This window comes from Adiantum capillus-veneris, unplaced genomic scaffold (assembly GCF_014529385.1).
Source record: "Adiantum capillus-veneris isolate H3 unplaced genomic scaffold, ASM1452938v2 Hic_scaffold_835, whole genome shotgun sequence".
NCBI classification, from domain to species: Eukaryota; Viridiplantae; Streptophyta; class Polypodiopsida; order Polypodiales; family Pteridaceae; genus Adiantum; species Adiantum capillus-veneris.
In genome coordinates, this window is record NW_028221814.1 from 22,005 (window position 1) to 31,996 (window position 9,992).

Below are 9,992 nucleotides of genomic sequence, written 5' to 3' on the forward strand. Positions count from 1 at the left end.
TTTAGGGCAAAAATACTCCCCTATTCATGCTCACAAGCATGACACAGACAACATACTTATCATCCGATGACACGACTAACCCGTAGGTGCATAGAGACAATCTCGTTAGCTTGTCAGGCTGAGACCAATCTACACATACGCACTTCTATGATGCATCAATCATTAACCCTTGTTGAATGCAACCCTCTCTATCCCTAAATGCTCACAACACCGTTTACACATCAAATAAACTCGGAATCGCATCAAACTTACTAGGCACCATCCTCTCAATAGGATATACTTACCTATAAGTCTAATCTCACCAGATTTTAACCCTAGTTATCTCGATTACAGTCGAGATAGACTCACAGGTCATCATCTAAAAGTGTGCAAAACCTAAGTCTATGAGTATCTATGTGTAGCTAATCTCTCTCTCATTCCATAAAGTACTTTATTGTTGAAAACAGACACTGTTTGTGATACTTACAAGCAAAACAAGCTCGAGGAAGGATCGCTCGCGAACAACTCAAAAATGTGAATGTGTGGCATGGGCGCGTAGCTCTCGGAGAGGCTACCGCGATGGTGTGGTCACGTCGTGAATCCGGTGAGGGAGAAGCGCGTAGCGAAGAGGATAAGACACACACTCTCCCTCTCAGACTCGTACGACACATGATTAATATTCAAATGTTGTTTTAAAAATGGTTCTAAGGTGACTTTTATACTTCAGTCACCTTAGCTCAAAAATGTACATGGGGTTCTCTTCATCATAATTACAAAGTGGAAACACATCTGGGTCCTGACTGACTGATTAATCTTTACATAACCTAGACAAGTGGATCAAAATGATAAGACGTCTTTGACATAAAAATGGGAATTTGATAGGCTTTACAAGGTGGGCTCATTACAACAGTTGGACAAGTTGGGCTCCAACACTAAGGATGACCCAAAGATAGTCAAAGTCAGCATTTATGTGGATGGAGAATTTTTACAGGATTTGTTGTAGTTTTTACTGGAGTATAAGGATGTATTTGCTTGGGATTACTCAGGTGTTAAAGGTATTGATCCACTACTGCATCAGCATCACATTAATTTGAGAGAAGATGCAATTCCGATTGTGCAGCAAAGATATCAGATGAACCCTAATTTTGTACAGTAGCTCAAGCAAGAAATTCACAAGTTATTGGCAGTTGGATTTATCAAACCTATTCATGAGGTTACTTGGTTATCACCAATCATTGTGGTACCAAAGAAAAATGGGAAGATTAGAGTATGTGTTGATTACAGGAAGTTAAATGCAGCCACAATTACAGATCCTTTCCCAATGCCTTTTTGTGATGCTATATTGGATGCAGTATAGCAGGGAAAGAAATGTATAGTTTCCTTGATGGTTTTTCAGGGTATGATCAGATTAAAGTTGTTGAGGAGGATCAACACAAAATAGCCTTCATAACAGATTGGGGAGATTTGCATCTACAGTCATGAATTTTGGTCTCAAGAATGAACCACCATCATTCAATTTTACAACTTATAAAACATTTGAGCCTTATTTGCAAGATTTCATGAGGGTTTTTGTGGATGAGTTCTCAGTTTTTTATCAAAGAGATTTACACCTTCAGCATCTGTAGTTATGTTTTGAAAGGTGTCGGATGTTCAGATTATCCTTAAATCCTTACAAAAGTGTAATGGATGTCAGAAGTGGTGTGCTATTGGGTCATTTGGTATCTCAAGAAGGAACTTCTATAGATGTGAAGAATATTGAAGTAATTCAATCAGCACAAGCACCTACCAATCTCAAGGAATTGAGCAGATTTGTGGGACAAGTCAAATGGCGTAGCAGGTACATCAGATATTTGGCCAATGTGTGCATGCCTCTTACCCACTTAACAAAAGAGCATGTAGACTTTGTATGGTCTAAACCTCAGGAGAAATCATTTCAGATTTTAAAGAAAATGTTGTCAGTTTCTCCTATATTACAACCTCAAGATTGGGTCCTACCATTCCATGTACTTGTTGATGCCTCGGATGTGGCTATTGGAGCTGTATTAATGCAGGAGAAGACCCAAGGGTGGTTCTGACCTGTGTACTATGCCAATAGGGTACTTACCTTTTCTGAGAAGAATTATGCAGTAACTGAGAGAGAAGCCTTAGGGATGGTTTATGCTTTGAATAAATTCGGGCATTACCTCCTATGCAATAGGATCATATTCCATGTTGATCACCAAGCTTTGCTTTACCTTATCAAAAGGCCCTTACTTACAGGTAGGTTAGCAAGGTGGATGTTGTTGTTACAGGAGTTTGACTTCATCATTGTTCATACACCTGGAAAAGAGCATGCAATAGCTGATTATCTGAGTTGGATTGAGACAGGAGAACAACCGACAGGAGTTCAAGATCGGTTACCAGATCCAGAATTATTTGAAATTCAGAGTTCCATTACTAATTCATGGTATGATCAAATGCTTGTTTTCTTAACTGATGGTATCATGCCAACTGAGTTTACAACAGATCAAAGAAGGAAAAGTGCTCTCACTAGCAGACCTTTTCTGGTTATTGCTGGAGCTTTATATAGGAAAGGGATTGATCAGGTAATTAGGAGATGTGTACCAGATTTTGAGCAATCAGCTGTGTTGCAAGAAGCTCATTTTGGAGTAGGAGGAGGTCATTTTTCAGGGGATATCACAGGAAAAAAGATATTACAAGCTGGTTTATGGTGGCCTGCTGTATTGAAGGATGCTCATTCCTATGCAAAAAGTTGTGTGGTATGTCAATTGTTTGGTCAACCTGATTCTAGGGACAGGATCACAGATCATCCTATATTACCATTGGAACCATTTCAGAAATGGGGTATGGATTTTGTGGGACCAGTAAAGTCTACAATTAGTAAGGGGTGCAAATACATTTTAGTTGATACTAATTATTGCACTAAGTGGGTGGCACTTGTGTCTTTAAAAGATAAAAAGTCTCAGAGTGTAGCAAAGTTCCTGTATCACAACATTATGACCAGGTTTGGTTGTCCTGTTGAATTGGTCAATAATAGAGGGACACATTTTCTAAATGAAGTGATTTCTGAGTTAACTAAAACACACATGATTATGCACAAAAAATCTACAGCTTATCATCCCCAGGCCAATGGACAGGCTGAAAGTACCAATAAAACACTCATTAAAATTCTAAAGAAGATTGTTCAAGAAAATAAGAAAGACTGAGATAAAACCCTAGATTCTGCTTTGTGGTCTTTCAGAACAACCTTCAAGGTAAAAATAGGTATGACTCCTTTCAAATTAGTGTATGGTCTTGAATCTGTGGTCCCTATGGAGTTTGTGGTACCTAGCCTCCAAATTAGTGTTGAGAAAATGACTCCAAAGTTATCAGTTCAGCACAGAAGCAAGTATTTAATGCAACTAGAGGAAGACAGGTTGGTTAGCTCATACATTTCAGAGGTGATTCAGAGAAGAAGGAAAGCTTGGGTAAGCATGAATGTAAAATTCAAAGTTTTCCAGGTGGGAGATTGGGTTATGCTATACAAATCCAGGTTGGGTCCTCATCTTGGAAAGATGAACTTGAGATATAAAGGACCATATCATATTATGAAGGACTTAGGTCAGGGAACATTCATTGTGGTAGATGTATTTCGCACTAGAGTGGATAAACCTGTCAATGGGCTCAGGTTAAAGAAGTTTTAGGGAAAGCCACCTCATTTGGAATGGCTTAAACCTACTGTGCCAGATGCTGCCTTCTGTGAGGCTATTGGATTTTTTCCCAATACTGTGGAGTAGGTTACTAATGAACCTTCATCAAATAATACAGGGATTTCAATCAGATACTGGGTCAGATTGCACTGGCTCAGAGTCTGCTTGCTAGGAATATACTAGATCGGATTGCAACTTATCGGATTATTTTAAAAAAAAATTAGGATTCAAATTTGGCATGGAAGAGCATGCAAAGTGCTCTCCACTAAGCGCTATCATAAGAGTTATGGAGGGAGTAATCACCTCACACACTTTAAGTCATTGCCGGGCTTGTGTGAATCACGTAAGCCGATCTTGCATGTATTCGCAACAGCCCTTTAAGCTTTCTTCTCCTTCTACACCCACCATGCCTAAAGCAAAAGCAGGTTCAGTGATGAGACCTTCGCCAGATGATGAGCAGGGTGATGCATGTAAGTTGCACTCTCGCAGGAAAGGTGTCACACTCAGAGTGTATGTGTCTGATCCAGAGGATGATGTTGAAGTGCTCCCAGAAGAGGAAACAGCTCCTTTATCCTCTAGCAAGATGTTGCAACACCTCATGGAGCCATTTATAGATTTTAAAGTGGAGATTGACTGTCAGGCAGAACGTAATGAGAGATGGCTAAAGACAGTTGGCTTGTATGAGTTTGCTACACTTCCCTGGAGTCAATGGAAGGAAAACATCTATGCCAAGACACAAATGGAACTATTGAGGAATACCAGAGGAGCTATATCGGAAAAGGTAAATCTCAGTCTGGGTGTGGTTGCACAGGTCTTTCAACTTCCTTTCACCTCTATAACTACAGCACCCAAATGTTCTGATGAAGACTTGAAAAAAGAGTTTGGTCCAAGGGAAGGGGGCAGACAGTATTTCATGTTAAAAAATGTGGACTGTTGTAGAAGAGAACAACTTAAGTGGTTCTTAGAAAGGGTTTGTTTCCTAGCCAAGTATGACTACATGTCTAAAGACAACTGGGCACCATTATGTTTTTCTGAGAATGGGGGTAAAGTTAGCTGGGCTCACTGGGTTTATGAGAGAATCCATGCAGATATTTTCAGCCCGGATAAGAGGAAGACACAGTGTAGCAGCAAGCTATCAGCGTTTCTTTCAACTCTGTTTGTTTTTGCTCAAAGAGTTGATCCAGGGGAGATTTCAGTTTCTGTTATGATTCCTAATCTTGAGCGACTCCAGTACAGGATCATATTAAAATATCTGAGAAATCAGCTATCACTACAGGTGGTGGAGACAAATTGCAGACTTTACAAGATTTGATTGATGCAGGTTATAATGAGCAAGAGGCAAAAATGGTATTGGTCAGTCCTGAGCATAACTTACTCATGGGTGATCTATTGAAAAACCTGGATGTTAAACACCAAGAAGGATTATAGGAAATACTTTCACAATGCCTAAAAAGAGAAAATTGGATGCTTTTGTGCATGAAGTAGCCAAATCCTTGGACTTCTCTGCAATTGGTCCAAGTTATGCATCAAAGTCTGAAATTAATGTTTTTGATGTACCAACAGCACATAAAATGCTTAAGGCTTTACATGGCTTTGTCACTAATCAGTAGCAGTATATGGAAGATCAATTACAAAGTGTAGCAGATTTTGATGTTTCAAAATTCATGCTACAACAGCAATCAGAATTAGTGGAAGCTCTGAATTTGGAACTAGTGGACATGAAAGAAAGACATCAACAGGAAATGCAGCTTCAATTACAGCTACATCAACAGGAAGTAGCCAAGGTTAAATTGTCCTTGGGTATGTTTCAGGATTGGACAAAAGATCTGGAAAGTAGAGTTAATTCTGAATTGGATCAGATTTCTTTCAGAAATACAGAATTACACGTACAAAATGAGATGCTTCAACAGAGGTTGAAACCTTTACAGGAATTAGAGAAGCAAGTATTGGCTCAAGAGGATGTAAATGTCACTGGAGTGATTATGGAAGAAGGAGATCTGAATTTGTTCAGGCAACAGTTAGTAGAGGGGATTCAAGATCTGTGGAAGGCCATGAGAGAGAGATTGACTTCAATTGTCAAATATCCTTATTAAGCTGTGAAAGCAGGATTTTTCAGTTCTTATGAAGCTGATTTGTTGGAGAAAGTGGAACACTTGAAGAAAGAGAAGCACATTTATCTAGAGTAGTTGCAGGATTACAAGGGAAAAGAGTTGCATAAAGAGGAAGAACGTATGTTTGGATCAAGTTCTGCATTGAAGAAGTTAGTGGATGTTTCTGTTTAGACTTTGCAGGCTGATGATCAAGTTCAAAAGTCAAATGTGGGAGATATTTTAATGGAGAGTGCACCTCAACAGGACTTTGCAGTTGTTGCAGATGCTGAAGATCAAGTTCATGAAGTGTTTACTGAAGATGTTGCCAAAGAAGGATATGCAATTTAGGGTGGTAAAGACTCAGTGTTTTTGTATATCTCTTTCTGATTAAGAGATATGTGGATTCAAGTCGGATTTCTGGGAAATCCACCACCGGCACGTGCCATGTGTTGACAGGCATATTACTATGTCAGTTTAGTAGTTATTCAGATCTGTTTTGTTAGTCAGTCGGATATGTTTCATCAGATATGTAGTAAGTCAGATTGTAGTTAGTCGGATGTTAATCAATCGGATATTTTACAGTTATATTGTATCAAGATTGAGGTTGTTATCACTTCTTGGTAAAGTTGATATAAGTCGGTTCTGTACGCTGTGAAGGATCTGATTGTACTGAGATACCTTTGTAGCTCTTTCTTGATGAATGAAGCATACTTACTCTCTATTCTGAGTTACTTCTTCTCTCATTCCATATATTCTGTGTCATGTTACTGTATTTGAATGTTAAATCTGAGTTATGAGAGGTTGAGAGTATTATGATGAACCGGTTTTTCTCTGTGTTGATGAACCACAACAAAGGTTCTTTCCTTGAAACTCATTCTAAAACATGCTCAGTGATTGGAAGAGGAAATTTGTCTCTAATGGTAGCTACATTCACTTTCTTGATATTGACGCACACCCTTAATTTCCCATTTTTCTTGGGTACTACCACAATTGGAGACACCCAATCTGTGTGTTCAATTTCATAAATGAATTTGGATTCCTTTAGCATTTCTATCTCCTCCTTGATCTTTCTAAAAAATGTCTCATTATAAGTGTATGGCCTTTGTCTGCTTGGTTTCGCATCATCTCTCATAGGTATGGTGTTGATAGATTTTTGGATCAACACCCTTGAGATCCTTATAAAACCAAGCAAAGATATCTCGGTACTCTTTTAGTAAGCTTAACAAAAGCTCTTCTTCTTCTTCAATGAGGTCGTTTGCAATGTAGGCAGGTCTAGGCTCTTCTCCTGGCTCGACCAAATCTATCTTCTTTGCGTTTTTAGGTCCTTCGTAGGACTTGCCCTATTTTTGTAGTTCCCTAAAAGGTTGGCCGACTTTTTTGGTCTTAGAGAGTATATTTCTTGTAATGGGATTGAACACTCATTACATCCTTACCTTCCTCCTCAGTGGTTTCCATTTCAGTTGTATATATCTCCTTTAGAGCTTTCTTCAACTCTTGATACTTCTCTCTTCGTTCAACTCGTGTCATGGTTGAATCCTTGTCCTGGTATTTAGGTTTTTCTTGAGTTTCCTTTCTCGTGTTTCTCCATGTTTTTGATATTTTTTGCTTTTTGTTTAAAGGATATCTACCAATGATTTTGTCTTTGACACAATCATGTGCGTTTATTTGCATCAAAAATTGTGTTCTACTAGAGACTAATGGCATAGGTCTAGATTTCAAGTTTCTCGTGTCTCTTTTTCTTCTACACCATTTTTGTCCTCTTGGTTTTTGGTTTGGAAAGTCAAAAAAAATTCCTCCCCTCCTTTCATGAGTAGTTTAGCTCTCATATGTTCTTTTTCTGACCCCGAATCATATGAGGTAGTTGAATGTTCTTCTAACTCATCTGTTGCATCATAGTAGAGGTTTGAAAAGACTTGTTGAGCCTTCAATAAGTCCTTGGACTCTTGAATTTTGTCTTCAATGTGACGGGTATCATTTGTATGGGAATTATGTCATAGCCGTCCTCATTGCAAAATTGAGTAGGCATAGACGTATTTACACATACATCCATTGTTGTTAAAATTTGAGTCCACTCAAATGGCTCAAACAAATGCTCTGGAAAGGGTTCAGGTACATAGGCTTCACATGTGAAATCCCTTTCTAAGATATATTTTTCTTGTTTTAAGCTCCCGTTTTCTGAGTCTCCGCACATCCAAATAGGTGTGTCTTTGTTCAACCAAGATGGAAGCTTAGTTTCAGCCGAAGAGACCGAATCAAATTCTTGTATGGTGGCGTTTTCATGACATCTTTATAAGTGTGATCTTTTAGATTAACCCTTGTTATTGATCCCACTTGCTTCAAGTATAGGTAATTGTTTCCCCAATCCTGGATAAGTTGTACTTGTTGCATGAAAGGTCTTCCCAAGAAGATTTCATAATTGAGTTTTTTTCCAAATCCTACTATTGCAAAGTGTGTTGATAATCAATTCCACAAGAACTAACTATCACTTTTCCAAGCAGTCCTAAGGGTTTTTTGATGTGTCCATCAGCCAATTGCAATTTCATTCGAGTTTGTCTAATGGCTGGTCTTCCCCATGATTCCCATACTGCTTTTGTGGCTATGGCTATGCCTGCCCCACTATCCAGTATTGCCACTGTTTCTATAGCATTTTATCTCACTGGAATGGTTGTGTTTTCTTATTCCCCCTCATAGTGTTCACCGTCTTTGCTTATTGGAACATATCGAATCTCTTTGTTATCCATTTTGTGTTTCAACTTTTCCAAAATTTTCACGATTAGCCTTGTTATCCCCACTTCTCTAGAGTTTTCTGTAGATCATTCCATAGATATGGTCTAATTTTTAAAAGTTCAAGAGTGCATTGAATAGGTGTAGACATGATTGAATAAATGTTGTTTACCTCTAGGGTCTGTTTTGCTCTTTTTACCTGAGTGGTTTTACACACTATGGATTCATCTTTGTTATCTCCCAAGTAAGAGGGTAGTGTTTTCAGAGTCATTGGTTTAGACATTCCTGAAGCTTCAGAGCCAATATAAGGATGTACATTAATGTCCATAGTAGGAGGAATATTATCTAACCAAACTCCTTCTATAGGAGCTGACTTCAGAGCTAGGCTCCCATCATTAATCTCTCTAACTTTTTCACATACGTGTCCTGGCTAGTCTTCTTTTATGAATGGAATTCCATCTAAGATATCTTCACTGTCAGGCACTATGATTTCTGGCCCATCATTCTATCATGAACGGACGACAACGCTGGCCCACATCTGCATCTCAGCCTCAGAGCTTTCCTCACCATGAATCACCGTAGTGATGCTCAATCGAGCCCATGGTAGTCTTCCACACACAAGTTGCATGCGCAATGCTTCACACAGTCGCCTCCACTAACGAACGGCAGCTAGCCGCTCTCATGGCAACTCACCTTGCGCAGTCAATATGAAAACTTCCACCGTACGGATTGGTAACCCACTGCATGGTGCTCCACTACACACTCTCCACTTAGCAATCACCTGCTCATAGCTCCTGAATACAGTGAGCGGCTCTCGTCAACTTTTGTGATCACGCTTACAGTCGTTTCCATTGTTTTATTTATGCTTCTTTTTGCAAAGCCTCTATAAGGAGAATCCCATAACGTTATTGCAATACTTTGTTTTAAAATCCTCCCGAGGCCTGAGTGCCTTAAACATGTGTTAATCTAAATCCCGAAGGCTTCTCTTTTCCTTTTCGAGGGAGATGCTAACGGGATCTCCTTCACTAAGTACAAAGGCTCATGTTTTTTGAGGAATTACTCAACTCCGAGAAAAGAGGAAATCCCCTTGTAAAAGAGAATAGACACTGCCTTTGAACAAATTCAAGAGGTAAGACCTTCTCCGGTAATGAGTAAAAACTTATATGATTAGCATAATAAAAAACAAAACTAAATCACTAGATAACCATGACGAAGAAGAAGTAACTTCCAAAGCTACACGCATACGTGGTCCTAGAATTTATAGGACAGCTAGAAAGAAATTCTCCCATACTGCAAAACTTGGTATGTTGAACCACAACAACCCAAACGAATCTTTGTTTAAGAAGCATTTGCCAATTAAAGTAAATCATTCTTTTTGTACGGAGTTTTAGACACTGGTAGAGTAGTACTCTACTAAGACTACTCCTAGTATGGAAATCAATGATAAATTCAACGGCACAAACTTCTTCACATGGCAAACTCAAATAAAATTCAGACTTATGAAAAAGGG

General features: G+C 38.9%; 1 non-coding gene across 1 annotated transcript; it reads right to left on the minus strand.

Moving 5' to 3' along the window:
• Nucleotides 1–9,392: 9,392 nt before the first annotated feature.
• Nucleotides 9,393–9,517, minus strand: LOC147416544 (U6atac minor spliceosomal RNA). Its single transcript, XR_015187501.1, has one exon. It is a non-coding gene; the product is annotated as a U6atac minor spliceosomal RNA (small nuclear RNA).
• Nucleotides 9,518–9,992: the final 475 nt, after the last annotated feature.